At 42.3% G+C, this 14591-nt stretch overlaps 1 protein-coding gene across 5 annotated transcripts in view; it reads left to right on the forward strand.

Moving 5' to 3' along the window:
* The window catches only part of TSPAN18 (tetraspanin 18), a 121543-nt gene that overhangs the window by 48808 nt on the left and 58144 nt on the right, over positions 1–14591 (forward strand). For all 5 annotated transcript variants that reach the window (XM_027719527.2, XM_039378247.1, XM_027719522.2 and 2 more), the window contains exon 2: positions 10707–10840. The gene's annotated coding sequence lies outside the window, so the exon portion shown is untranslated. The remainder of the gene's footprint in view (positions 1–10706; positions 10841–14591) is intronic.

The following is a 14591-nucleotide window of genomic DNA, read 5'->3' on the forward strand; positions in this document are numbered from 1 at the left end:
TTGTAACTATCTTGAGACTGGTTTGCTTGTGCCTTGGAAGAGGCATTTGATCCTTTGCCTGGATGAGTTGGAACTGTGCAGGTGTTGAGAAACCTTTCAAAGGCTGTAAGGCTTGATTGTACCACCACTGTTAAAGAGCAAGGTTTCACAGCCTCCTAAGGTTTCGTCCTTTCTCCCTGTTGCTGGGCTCACTTTCCATGTACCAGAAAGCATTTCTCAGCTGATAAAAATTATTTATTCTTGGTCCTAGCTTGAGCTGTCTGCAGACTGCTATATCTTGCCAATTGGTAGCCAGACATTAGAGCTGATTTAAGTAATCATGGATTATAAGCAGTAGCTTTCCCCAGGTGAGTCAAAGGGAACAGAAGTTTCCCCTTGGAGAAGGTCTCTTTGGCTTCTTGCAGCTAGGAGGTGCTTTCTGAGGGCCTTTAAACACTTAACTCCACCCAAAATTAAATACAGCTGTCCATAGCAGCTGTCCTAGGAGCTATGCCATAGCTGAGCTGGGAGAGTTTTGGTGGGCTTGTGTGGCCCAAGAGACCAAAACAAATAATTTAGCAGAGAGTTTTTGTGCAGTTGTTTCCTTGTCATGCTTTCCTGATGTCAATGCTGGTATGCTGCCTCCTCTAAACTCTTGTGGAATGCTGCAGTCAAAAGCTAAGTGCCAGTAAACACTCCTGTTGCTGATTATAAGGCTAATAGGTTTATTTCAGTTCACACCCTGTCTTCATTAAACTGTTTTACAAGTAATGTTGGTCTTTCCCTGTCTCTCAGTTTCACTGTTTCTAGTCTGGTGCAACATGCTGAAGTGCAGGTGTGCCATTTGTAGAAATATTGGAAAAAAAAAAAAAATTGAAGCTGAAATAACAAAAAAAAATAAAAAGCATGGGGAATGGCCAGGCAAAAGATAAAGCTGTTTTCATTTTCAAGACATACCTTTGCAGGTAGCTCTGTAATAGAAAAACAGAATGTAGAGTTCTTGGTTGGAAGGAATAGTCCCTGCAATGGGACCCCTTGGGTGCCACTGTCAGGAGGAAATCTGAGTCAGAAGCCCTCTTTATTGTTAAGGCTGATAATAAATTGCATTTTGGCTTCCACAGGCTATTACATGACCAGGCTCCAAAAAACAGTAGCATCAGCATGTGCACTATTTTGGAAACACTTTTAAAATTGTGTGCTAGTGACCAAGGCAGAAGTCTCACCATTTATTTCAATGACATCTAGAAGTTTTGAGAATGGGGCAGATTTTTTCTTTGTTTCACTTGAAACACTTCCAAAGGCCCAGGTTTTTCAGAAATGGGTAATATTTCTTGCCTGGGGAGTCTTGAATATGTGGTTTGGGACATTTGTACAGACGCATCCCCAAACCACTGACCGCTTCCGAAACCTTTGTGAAGCTGCTCTCTATCCATGTGTTTGGGATCTGATTGTGCTCATATTGCAGAAGCAGAGTTTTGCCCTCAGTTTCAATAGAATTGTAGTTTCCCTTGGCATCCCTCCTCCTATGTTCAAGGCTCAGAAATGCTCCTTCACTAATTGCCTAGGGGTGTCCTCCAAAAGGGTATTCTCTGACAATACAGTGTTTTTACAACAGAAAACATTATCTCACATTTTAATAACTGTATAAATAACTGGGAAAGCTAGGGAGAGATGTTTCTTTGCTGACGCACTGTGGCAATGAGCCAAAGAGCTTGCTTTCTGCAGTTTTCAGAGGGGTGGCATCCCATTTCTTCAGTTCTGGGAGATCCTTTGGGAACGAAAAGCTGGGTTCAACCAGTGTTGTTGCAGAACCTCAGAGTATTTTGTTCCGTCTGTGCCATGTAATAACAACAATTGTCATTGATCTAAACTGCCTGACCCGCTCCATATTTGCAATTTCCATTTTGCTGCCCTGTTTTTGATTACTAGCTAAGTAAGTAGGAGAGGACAGAAGAGAAAAACAGTGGAAAGGATTGGGGGAAAAGCAGCTGATGAAAAATATATGCAAATAGGGGACATGCCCTTGTAATGAAAGCTGGTATGAGTCCTCAGAAGCACCATCACCAAAAAATACCAGCAAGAAATAAATACCTTCATTCTCCCTAGTCAGTCCATTCCAATATACTATAATTCTGCTGAATACCATGCAGCACAAAATGGCTTTAAAGTGCTTGTACAATTGAGCCTCAGCTAAGGAAACAGTTACCTCACTCTATATTTCTAACACGTGCTGGAATTGCTAATGCATTAACTGGTAATCATGTTTCTTTTGGACCATTGAAAAGTTTTGACGACTTATAACTTTGCATTCTAGAAAAAAAGTCTGTTAGATTTATTCTTTCCTGAAATATTGTTGGTCGGAAGTTTGGGTTTGTTTGTTTGTTTGTTTTTTAATATACAGAGAGTAGAAGCGAAAAAGAAAAGAAAAACATAGCTCTTATAATATGACAATTTTTTTATTTTTATTTTCTGGGAAAAGAAGAAAAAGATGAATGTATCTCTTCACCTGGTGTTAACTTGAAGTTCTTCCTTGTCTTCTGCTGCTGTTTGTTTGGCTGACTGTATGCTCTTCATCGCTTCCAGTTACTGGCTTTCTGTGATTAATAAGTGCTTTTCTGTTGTGCAGACAAAGCTAACCTTTTTGAGGCCTTTAGGATTTATGTTGTTAACAGTGTCTACATTTTGGTGTCTAATTCTTCAAACGTGAAAATCTGGTAGCTATTTCTGTAGGGCTCAGCTCTACCCTTGCTAAAGTTTCCTGCCATGAACAGCCCTACTGCTCAATGACAGTACAATTTCCAATCAAGTTAATTAAACTGTACTTCCTTGTGTGGTTTGGGTCTTTGCTGGCTTGCATGGTTTAATGAACTTTTCTCACTGATAATCTTTAAAGCTGCTCTAATTTGACTTAAACAGGAGCTGTATTTGAACTGTACCCTTCTATGATAGCCTTTATTCAGAGGTTAAGTTCAGTAATTTCAAAAAATCAGATCTTTATTGTGTTTTATTTAAACCTATGCAAAGCTGGAGTCACTGCAAACTCTATGAAGAAGAAGTTAAGAACAGCAGAAGGTTGGAGACTGAGTGACAGAGGTGATGCAGAGATGATGTAGCATGTGGGCAAGGAGACCCTTGCTCAGTGGGTAATATATAGAAGGATATGAGAGGAGAGGGTGGTTTCCTCCATTTCGTAGAAAATCAGCTTCCTTTTCTCTTTGCACTTAGCAATCTGATTTCACGCGCTGATCACAAGATTCATTACTTTGAAGGACCAAAACCTTTGGGCCATGAGCTAGATGTTTGTAACATGATGAAAATGCTGAGACGTGTAGTATGTAATGGCTTTGTTACTGTGGTCAGGAGAATTTAGGCAGAGTTGCAGGCACTGGAATGGCATTTTGCGAGATTTTACTCTTCATTTCAAGAGGATAATGGAACAACATTTTATGGCCTTTTCCTTAACTGGCTGTGGCTTTCTCTTTGCCCTTTATCAGTTGATTATTGGATTTTGTGTGGGTTTTCCTCTTGAAATACTCCTGCTAAGCCCTTTAAAATTATTGTGTCTTTCAAGAAAAACAATCAGGTCTTAAGAGGAATTTTTGGGGGAGTGGGGGAATCTAGAGTTTGTTTAAAGAAAGGAGATTTGAAGATAAAACAAGAGATATCAGTTATGCAGAACTAATGATGCATTCCAAAGGAGAGTTGAAGGGCTATACAACTCCACGAAGTGCTCCATTCTGTATTAGCTTTTGCACTGAGAAATCTTGAAGGACAGGAATCACATATATTATACATAAAACTGTAATACATAAAAGTATATTTGGATCTAACACTGCACGAGGAAGCCCATGGCATTCTTGTGGAGCAAGCAAATGACACTAAATTCCCTAGGCAGGAATCAAAGCCTTTCCAAACTAACCTCACTACCAGCAGATGTTTGAATTGCTATAATAGACATACACCCTCGCTGCACATATAATGTGTGCTGCCTTTGAATGTCTGTTTTCTCTCCATCTTTGTATCCTTCTGTTATTCTGGGAACATCCTGCCCAAAAGTGTCAGCATGTCCAGTCAGGTGAATTCGAGGACAGAGATATGAGAGGTAAATGAGAGCCTTTAAAAATTATGGTAGAAAACAGCTGGATTGTCAGAGCTAATAGAGAGACAGCTGGAGTGTGAAAACCCAAATTCTGTGCTGTAGTATCCCAGGGATCAGCCAGCCCTTTATTCAAGGAAAGAGGAGAGAGCAGCAGCAGCAAACCTAAATTAACAGTTCAATATTTTTTGACAGAAAATATTATTTCTGAGTCAAACAAGAAAGAATAGCTTGGAAAACAGACTGACTGCTGTTTATGCACTACAGATATTTCAAACTCAAAAAAACCCGAAGCAAGTAGTGATGCTTGTTAAACAATGACTTAAAATTATTTGAAGTAGCTATTAATAACGCAAATGCTTCTGTTAGGCAACCTGATTCCTCAGGGCAGGTAATTTAATCCTATTGCTAAGGAAGTGCCGTTGGTTTCTTCTTCCAATACGCTTAGGGCACAGAGGCCATTTGGATTAATGAGAGGCAGACTTAGTGGGGAAAGTGCATTATCCTTAGTCTTCAGTAAGTCTGGGCAATTAGTGAAACCTTTACAAGAGTTATCTTTCATTTCAATGCAATTTCAAAATAATTATCTCATCTGGTAGGGATGTCATCTGTATTGACTGATAACATACGGGTAATGTCTGAAACATGCTTCAGAAGTACTTGCACTAGTGTGGTTCTGAGTTGGTGAGTTGAGGGCCCCATGATTCACCTCACCTCATGGCCGGGCTTCGCGAACGAAGATTTGGGAAGGGCTCTACCCACGTTTGTCATGAGCGCACTGGTGGCTAAAAAGGCCAATATGAGACAGGCATGTCCGATTGCAAAAGGCACAGCAGAAAGACTCCTTAGGTGGTAAATTCTGCAAGGCACGATTCTTTCTGCATTGTCTTTTCTCCTCAAGGGTGATCCTGTCTGCTTTCTCAAAGGCATCAGCAGTGTTATAGATGGTGTGTCTCCAGACCTCCCGGTTGGAGGCCAGAGTAGACCAGTTATGTTGATCAATATGGCCAAGGCTGAGATGTTGTTTCAGGGAGTCCTTGTATCTTTTCTTCGGGGCTCCTCTCATGCGGCAGCCAGTGGCAAGTTCACCATAAAGCAGGATCTTAGGGAGGCGGTGGTCCTTCATCCTGGAGACGTGCCCTGCCCATCGCAGCTGTGTTCTCAGTAACATGGCCTCAATACTTGTGACTGCTGCTTGTTCTAGAACAGATGTGTTGGTCACATAATCTGACCAGTGGATGTTTAGGATTGTGTGGAGACAGCGTTGATGGAAGCGTTCTAGGAGACGCAGGTGGTGGCGGTAGATGACTCATGATTCAGATCCATATAAAAGAGTAGACAGCACAGTGGCTCTGTAAACACTGATCTTAGTACTTTTCTTCAAGTGTTTATTTCGCCAAACTCTTTTATGAAGCTTTCCGAAGGCACTGTATGCCTTTGCTAACCTGTTGTCTATCTCTCCGTCAATCTTACTGTCCGAGGAGATGAGGCCCCCTTGATTAGGTATATTAAAAAGCTACATGAAACAGCACATACCAGTATTTGCTGTTCATTTAAAGGTGTGTGTGGGGGGTGGATTTGGCTTCTTTGGGGCAATTTTTGGTGCTAGCTAATTCTTTGTGCTTTTTGACATCAGAATCCCTGAATCTCCTAATCCTGAAAATGAGAACCGTATCAGTAGACTGTTGACTTTGCTTTTAAGGATGGACTTTAAAAGCTGTAAAAGAAACAAATTTCAGGGAAAGACAGGAGAAAGAGAAAGGAAGAAACAGTGATGGCCATACTGAAAGAGTAGGCTCGAGACTGAAGATGTTCTCTTCTGAGGTGGTCCCTGGCTTCCTGTCTCATCATCTTTACCACTAGTATTTCTCTTCCCATCTGTAACAAGGAAAATAGTAGTATTTTCTTTTTTCCTGTTTTTTGTCTGTTTAGGCAGCAAGCTGTTTTTGCAGGGGGCTCTTTTATGCTCCACACAGTAAAAACTTTGGTTCTGTGGGGCCTCAAGGGACTCTTGTGATATGAACAGTAACAAAAGGGCAGGAAGATGTCCAGAGGCATGTTTTGAGACAGATGGTCAGTAGTTCACGTCTTTTTTTCTTTCTTTCTCTTTTTGAGGTAGGGGACAAATTCCTTTGCCTCAGTAGCAGGGGAAGTTAAGGCATTTCTGAAATGCAGCTTTGAACAGCTTGGCACAGTTCAGTGTGGTCTCAGTAGGCTCTGTGGTTCTTTGTGGTTACCATGAATGCATCATGCTTGCCATTCTTGTCATTGACCCCAAATCAGGTAGTTTTTCCACTTCAGGGAATGGGAAATAATCTATATTATTTTATTAATATTGAGTAGTACTTGTGAGTGTTAACAGTTAAGCAGCCAGCAGTGTTGGTGGAGAAATCAATAGGGTAGACGTCGTGGATTTGGTAAGTGTCTGATTTTGTCATTTGATGTGCACCTAGATGTGTGCTGGCTGTTCCCCACAGCATGTTGAATAAATCTCTCTCTCATACACACACTTATATATCTAAACATTGGTTTCAGAGGTGTGTTGGACCAAGCCAGGGCATTGGATGTTGTGACCTACAGTCTCCCTGAGCATAATTTCTGTGAGAAAAAGTTATTCTGTAGATAGGTATGTACCTTAATTTTCAGACATCACGACGATACTGTTTTCAGCAGGGCAAAATGTGGTTTGCCCATAGTCTGATTTGTAACTGGAGCTGCATCTGGTGCTCGTGGGAATGCCATGCCTCACATCTGATCTGGAATGCCAATGAGCCCATATGAAGCTGTTAATGTCTGTGTGAGGTTTTTCAGTCCTCATTACCAACCTGATAGGAAGATAATTCCTCAGCTGCTGTTCCAACCTGTGGGATTTTACCCACTTAATTAATTTTCTTTCTTGTTAAAAAAGATCTCTTTTTATGCACAAGGAGCTGTGCTTGACTTGTTTTTCAGAGACTCTTCTCATGTCTGTATCAAAGGCACAGAAGCCTCAGAAGTTGGAAGGTGAGCCCTAGGGGCAGCACGCCTGTGGAGGCTGAGCTTGGAAATGCTGCCTTCTGTGCTGAGAGCAAGCTCCTGGAGGGGAGTCGAGTCTGCACAGTGGAGGAGACCCTGATTCCGTTCCCTGCTCCCCTCTTTTGTCACCACTCAGCAATAAAATGGAAGCTTGTGACATGACCAAAGGATAATAAACTGCATGCTCAATGCCTGCTGAGAGTTAAAATGCCAGCCTCCACCACCCTCCCCAACCTTTCAGCATGTCAGCAAACTGTCTATGTAAATAAATACACATATCAAACAAAAAGCAGATACCTTTTTAACATGCACTGTTTGAGGCTGAGATACTAAGTTCTGATGTAGCTCATCTCAACATCTATCAGGCTAATGCCAGCTCCACAGCTCCCTTTCAGCTGTATTTAATGCACAGATTTGTGTTGTGTTAAGTAACAAGGAATTGGCTTGTTTTGCATCTGATTTGGTGTTATTTGTGGTGTATAAAATGTTAGATAGGAATTCTTTGTGTTCCTCCTGATCTCTGTGTCAGTATATAGTGAAAACTCTTCTTCAGTATGCTTGATTAAGTGGCTTTATACAAGCATGTGTGTGATTGTACAAACATACAAGGAAGAAAAAAAAGGTCATTTGCAAAATATACCACCACTGGAGCCCCAAAGGATACAAACACTGAAGTGGGGAGGAAGCTGTGATGCGGGTTGGATTTAAAATAAAATTTGTTTTAAAAGCTAAATTCCAGCAGTCACTTGTATCGCTTAAATCAAACTGAGGAGCCACAGAGTCTAAAGCCCCAAGGGTGTATCTCAGTGCAGTGTAGTGGGAGGGGCACCCATGAGCTGCTAGGCTGCTCGGATCGTGTCTGATCCAGGGTCTTGCCTCTGATAGCAACCAGTAGAGATTAGAGAGAATGTAAGACCAGTACAATAACCAGGAGAAATTCCACATTAAGCTCTTGTTTATTTTTGTTTTCATATTAGAAATGTATTGAGCCCAGGTGATCCATAGTCTGCTGGGCCTACTCTTTTGAAAATTCACCAGCAGGCTAAAGGACTGTTGGATCCCCTGGTGCTGCTGTCAGTGTCTGTCCCTCTACATCAGCCTCAGAGAAGGTGCCTGGTTTTTATTGTCCTTATTCACATTTCTCACGTGCTAATGCTTTTGCTCTAGCCAAATACAAAGGAGTCACAATTAAAATAAAAAACCCAACCAGACAGATTCTTTATGCATGCAACAAGTCTTTAAGACAGCTCTCCATCAGACTTTTCTGAAGTCTGTTGTAAGAAAGGAGAATATTTCTGCTACTTGATACACTCAATTGGACTACATATAAACAAAGTAGGGGGAAGAGGAGAGGCATGACCCTCCACTGGAGAGGAAAATTTAGATGACCTGATAAATCTTTTTTCTTAATGTTTCTTGAACAGAGGTGATTTAAAGCTCTCATTTGAACAAGCATGCGCTGAAGACAAAATATGTTATTAGTGACCGTAAATATATGAGAGCCCTGTGCTTCTGATCACAGTGGTGTATCAGCTAGAATAGTAATAGGGATGAATGGGGTTTGCCTACATGGATAGCACTGTTCTTCTATAGTGGAAAGGAAAAATTGCTACTAAAGATACCATTGAATCAAATTTTTGATGACTCTGTACACTTGCCTGACAGTTTCCATCTTGTGGTTTCACGTAGCTTTACAAACCTGATTTTTTTTTCCTTCACTGTCTTCAAAGGCTGGGAGTTACTATCCAATACTGCATGTCTGAAAGGAATAGGACTGCATTCAATAGGATATGTTCTACCAGGCAGTGGACACTTTTTCCTGTGCAGAACTGTAGAGGCTTGTGCATTTTCTACATACAAGCACTTGCACCTCTCAAATACTTACCCTTCCCCTTTAAAGAAACCAGAATGTGGTTGGCAGGTGTGTATTTGAAATGCCAGGTTGTGCAAAGCAGAGAAGAGACTTATAACAAATGCCAACAGGAGGATGAACTGCAGCTGAAAGTGTGCTGAAAGACTCCATTAGAGACATGGGCATGGAGAACATCGGCCTGAGTACCGGTTTGGTGGTCCCCTGCTCTGCTCACTAGACCACGCTGTCACTCTAGTGCACATAAGATGAATGTCTAGGGCACAGAGTGCTCCTCACCAGGGTGTCTGAAGGTGGGCACAGCATGCAGTGTTCCTGTGTCCTACTAAACCCTCTTCTGCGTCCTGAGTAAGTGTGAAATAACACCTCTGTGGTGGAAAGTAGGGAGCTTCTCTGCGGACAGAGGGCTGATATGCTGCGCATGAGAGGAATTTCCTTTCATGTGGTCTGGTGTGACATTAGCACTTCCCAGCTGGCTTGTAGGTGGCTTTGTAACCTACTGGATGCTAGTTCAGCTCAATGTGGTTGTCATCTCCAGACAGCATGACAGAGAAGGGGAGTTTGAGATGTTTGGCTGCAGCCCCATCTCAGTGTCTTATGGGGGCTGCTGGGTGGCGTTGCTGTGAAAGGACGTTCTCTCCCAGCTTTTCATCTTGGCTGTGGAGGACTAACTAAGCACTGTGATGCAGGGAGGTTAGTGATGTTCCCTGATGTTGCGTGTGCACACTTGACATTGGCTTTGGGATGCTGGAGAGGTTGGGCAGAATAGAGGGTTTGGGCTTCAAAAGAGAGCAAAGCAGCAAGGTAGACTAGAAAGGAGAGAATTAATATTATGAAATGGATTTACATGGCGCCATCTTCATATCTAAACTGGAGCTGTCAGGGAGAATGAGATCCAGACTCTCTGCTGTTCTCCAGAGAGAAGCCATTATGGAGCAATCGTTCTGTTAAAGTGATGGCTCCACCTCTGTGCCCTGTGCCTGGCTGATTTCTGCAAGTAGAAAACAGACAGGATCTGGCATGATCCCCTCTCCTTTCCCACTGGCCTTTCATGCCTTTCTGCAGACTTCTTTTGCTTGCTTTATTGCTTTCAGCCCTTGTGCATCTGTTGGTGTCTTCCTCCCACCCCTACCTGCCTTTCAGCTCTACCACCTTGCCCTCTTTTCCATCCTCAGTCGTCTCTGGCTCCCTCTATTCAACACACAGCTGTACTTTAACATCCAGTAAGTCCAGTAAGTGAACATGTGTGTGCGTATTTGTTGCATACAATACAGAAAGGGGGGTGTGTGGTAAATATTTAACTACCTTTGTTTTATCACACACTGCTCCATTTTCTGTTCTGGGACTTGCCTTTTGGGAACTCACAGCATCTCTGTCCTCTCCTTTTTCCGTGGTGACTCTCCTCTGCTGTGCAGGGGAGCAGGAGGGGAAGATGCAAAGCAAGTCTGTTGCTTCTTTCATGTGTTGCTGGAAATAGTTCTGTCCTCCTCCTGCCTTCTGGTTAAAGCCCTTTTCTGGCTGGTTTAATGGACTGGAAAGTGAGGAAAGAGATTTTACCTTTAGTCCAGACCTTGACAGGGTCTTCAGAGTCACTGCTAGATGCTTCCCCTCACATCCTTCAGGTGTGCAAGAAAGAGCTGATCTTTACCTAAGCAGGACGAAGTGAGTGAAACAAGGTCACGGTCTTCTCCTCAGTCCCAGTATGGAGTTATGTGTCTTATGTATTTTCTTTGCTGTTTCTGACAGGTTGACCAGCCCAGATCACAGTACTAGTGACCTGAAACAAGGATCCTGCCCAATGCATGATCAGTACAACCTGACTTCTTCTTGAGGAGAACAAATATTTCTCTGAAAGTCTGTCCCCTCAAAGCAGCACACAGGTAAGGCAGACAGTGCTCCTGATGCTCAGGCTCAGCTGCTGCTGGGTCTGGGCTTGCTGCATTGGATTCAGCAGAGGACTTTTTCCATTCATTTGGCTCAAGAGAGGCTTTGTCACCTCTGCCTGCCATGTCTGTAGGGGTGAAACCTTACATTTTATTTACAGCACGGGGAATGTTTTTCAGAAAAAAAAGACTTTCAGAGGATCAAGACTGCTCATATAGTTGAGATGAATATAGGTTAAAAGTGTGGGAGGAGCATGCTGAAAAAAGAAAAATGTTGCATACAAGGTATTTATAAAACAATACTTAGACCTCTTGTTCTAAAACAATTTTATACTAAAAATTACCTTAATTTAAACAGAAAACTTTTTAAGAAAAAGGAATAAGGAAGGGTATGTTGTGGGGAAGGGGTTAAGTAAGAAATTAATCTAATAATGTAGTTTTCAACTGGGCAAGATGTTTCAGGTCATCCTTAGGTGAAAAAAAAAGAAGAAAACAAACAGAAAAGCCTTGCAGTTTTAATTGCTCTGACTCACGGAAACCAGATCTAGAAAAAATGAGGCCCTTTAGTCCAAACTCTTAATCCCCTACTAGTATGTAACATCGTTCCCAGCAGTGTCTACCAGTCCTGATTTAAATGATGGGATTTTCCCTTGTCCCCTTGGGATACTATTGCACAGGCTAATAGAATTAATCTGCTTACTTCTTTTTCAACTCCTGACCACTGCAGATGCAATTAGTAGTAGGCGATGGGAGGATTTTGTTTCCTATGCTGTATTATGAAGGCTTAGGGCTGTATTGTGTTAAACCAGACATCACTTGCAAGTGTGTTTGCATGAGTGTGGCTTATCTGTCAGTACTCATTACAGCCCCATAAACCTCTCTGAACTACATTTCTCAGACGGGAGCTTTTCTACAATGGTAATTCAGGATCTGATAAGACACAGACTAATGTATTTGAATGCCTATGAGAAAGACAGTATGATTGGAAACTAAAGTGAAATGCAAAGTCATATGCTGCCACTGCTAGAGACTCTCAGAGGCAATTTACTTCTCTGCTTCTGGAGCATTCTCTGGCCTCATTTTTTGCTTCTCTCTTGGACAGTTTGACAGGAGTTATATGAAATAGCATTTTGCTGTGTGTGGTGCTGCTGGAGGTACCACTCCACCTTTCCATCTGTGAATTTCAGGCTTGTCTTAGATGAATATTGTGGGTTTCTCTAATGCTTACTGAAAGACTCCAGTCAAATAGCCAGATGAATATAAAGTCAAATAAATTGGAGCTGGAAAATCATAGCTGGTCTTATTTAGCTAGTCTCCTCTTAATACAAAGTAGAGGTTCCTTCTGTGACATTTTACCTGTTTTGCTTCTCAAATTTGGACAAGTTTTATTAATGAAAACTCTTAGATTCTAAAGCACATGGATGGAATTTCAACTGGTTTACACCTGGAGACTACAGTAACAGCCAAGCTGTACAAACTCCGTGGGTGGACACTTGGATTCATCCACTTCCAAAATAAAACCACATCCCAATACAGAAAGCAACTGCAATATAATTGCTATTGATATTTGAATGAGGCTGCAATGTGAAGCGGAGCCAGGGGTCCTGAAAAACTGGGCATGTGCCAGCCTTCCACATGGGCTGCATCCCCTGGCACTAAAGGAGGTTATAGTCCTGTTCCTCCTCCCTCCCAGTAAATCCTGGTTCTGGAGTATTTCCTCAAACAGAAAACCTGAATATAAATTTAGCCACTGGACCAGTCTTTCATTATCAAGATAAAATTTGTTAAAATTTTACTCGATTGCCTGTGTTTGTCAGATCCGAAATTCTTAAACACTGAAGATTGAGTTGCAAAGCTTTGATGTGTTCAGTATTCAGTGCTAATTTGCCCATTGTTTTTAATCCTTTGAAATTATTTTCTATATTAGTGCTTGGCTACTTCATGTAGTGGGTTTGAATGTACTTTAAAGGATGGGGAGGTGGTGAATGAAGCAAGGTGTAATGATCCATAGTGCTTTAGATCATCTGCAGCTTATGTTCCCTGTCCTTGCTTTGCCAGTCAAGCTTTATTCCAGTGAAAGTCTCAGTAAAGCCAAGGCAGATAAGTAGTGTTTCTCCTCTGCTCTTCACCTTTTCTTTTCCCCGGAAGTTTATCTTGCTGCTTGCTTTTTAAAAGCTCTGCATTAGCTGGGGGGGGGGCATGGAGTAAAAGGCATGCTTTAAATAGAGATGCTGGTGATAGTCCTTTCAAAAGCTGCATTTCTCAAGCTGGGAGCTATTGACCCCTTTCAATGCAGTCACAAAGAATTCCAAGAGGAAATGGAGGGTGAGGGCCAGCAGGGAATATATATATAAAATTTTTCCCCCCCAAGTCATCTTCTTACTCCATCCCCTGCCAGGCTGGCTATTGTTTGAGCCTCCACATGGGATACCAGTTGCCGTATAAGGAAAATGGCATCATGCTACATTCTTTCTAAAAATTGATTTTTTACAGTTGCTTCCCCCCCACCCCCCCACCCCCCCCCGCCCCCTCCTTGCTGAAAGTTATTCTGTTTTGGTGGAAGCTCTAGCCAAAAGGAAAGTGGTAGGCTATGGTATGCATATAAACAGTCTTGGGCTGTGCAAAAGATTTACTTTGTCTCTGTTAGTTCAGGTAATTAGGCAAAGCAGCAGTAGAAAATTATGACATTCAGCTACTATGACAGGAGCTGGGGATGTTAGATTTTACTGCATCTTGAACTCAGTAACAATGAGTAATAAATGTAAATAATGTTTTTTCTTGCTTGAGAGGATGCTCAGGCAATGGGACAGAGGCACAGAGTACCCCTCTGTGTCCCTTTTTTTCCACGATCTACCTTTTAGTCATGTGTGTTTGCAGCCCTGATGCAGTACACCTGAACTCTTACAAGGAGATCTCACCTTTTGCTCCTAGGGTGTTCTCTGCAGAATTGTCACTATTTCAGTGTTTGAAAGTTTAAGAGGTGAAAATCTCTTTCCATAAGAATTTTAGGATTTGTGATCAAGAGGTGGGACAAAATAGTGCTGCTGAACTGGAGCTTCTGTTTCTCCCCATTTCCTGAAACGTGATTTGTGAAATGGTGTTAATCCTCATTGTATGGTGTTTGATGAGGACATGGGGCTGAACCTCCTGCTCCAGTGTGTGCTTTGTTCATCCCTGCAGAAGCACTGAGTGAGTGGCATGCACCGGTTTGGGCCACCAGCTTCGTCTGTTCTGTTCAATGACCAAGTCCACTGCTGGGGATGACCAGAGCCCAGTTATCTCCATAGGTATCTGAAATATTCAAGCCCGCAGGAAGCAGGGCTGCGAGCAGCATTATCTTAGAGGCTGAGGTTCTTTCATGGGTAGCAGGGGTCAGTCAAAACATGCACCAGCTCAGGAAAAGGAGTCCTGAGGTTTGGGATTTTTTCTTGGTGCAACTGTCACTTGCTGACGAACAGAAACTGCCTGCTTTTTTGAAATAAGTCTGACCTTCACACAAACCCACTTAGCAACTTGTACGAAGGAACAGCTGGAGCAACGTGAGCACAAAGGTTGAATCCTCTGATTCCAGAAAGCAGAGGCAGAACCTGGAGTGGGAAAAGCATAGGTCTGGGATCTGGGAAAAAGCCAGCTCGTGGAGAAGAATGAGTGTGTGCTTGTGCATGCAAGCGTAAGAGTTGGCACTCTTCCTCTTGTATCCTTTTGTATCCATAATTGGGATATGTCTTCAGTCATTCTTTCTATAGTT

This window comes from Pipra filicauda, unplaced genomic scaffold, assembly GCF_003945595.2.
Source record: "Pipra filicauda isolate LSUMZ 115617 unplaced genomic scaffold, ASM394559v2 scaffold133_size2016399_pilon, whole genome shotgun sequence".
NCBI classification, from domain to species: domain Eukaryota; kingdom Metazoa; phylum Chordata; class Aves; order Passeriformes; family Pipridae; genus Pipra; species Pipra filicauda.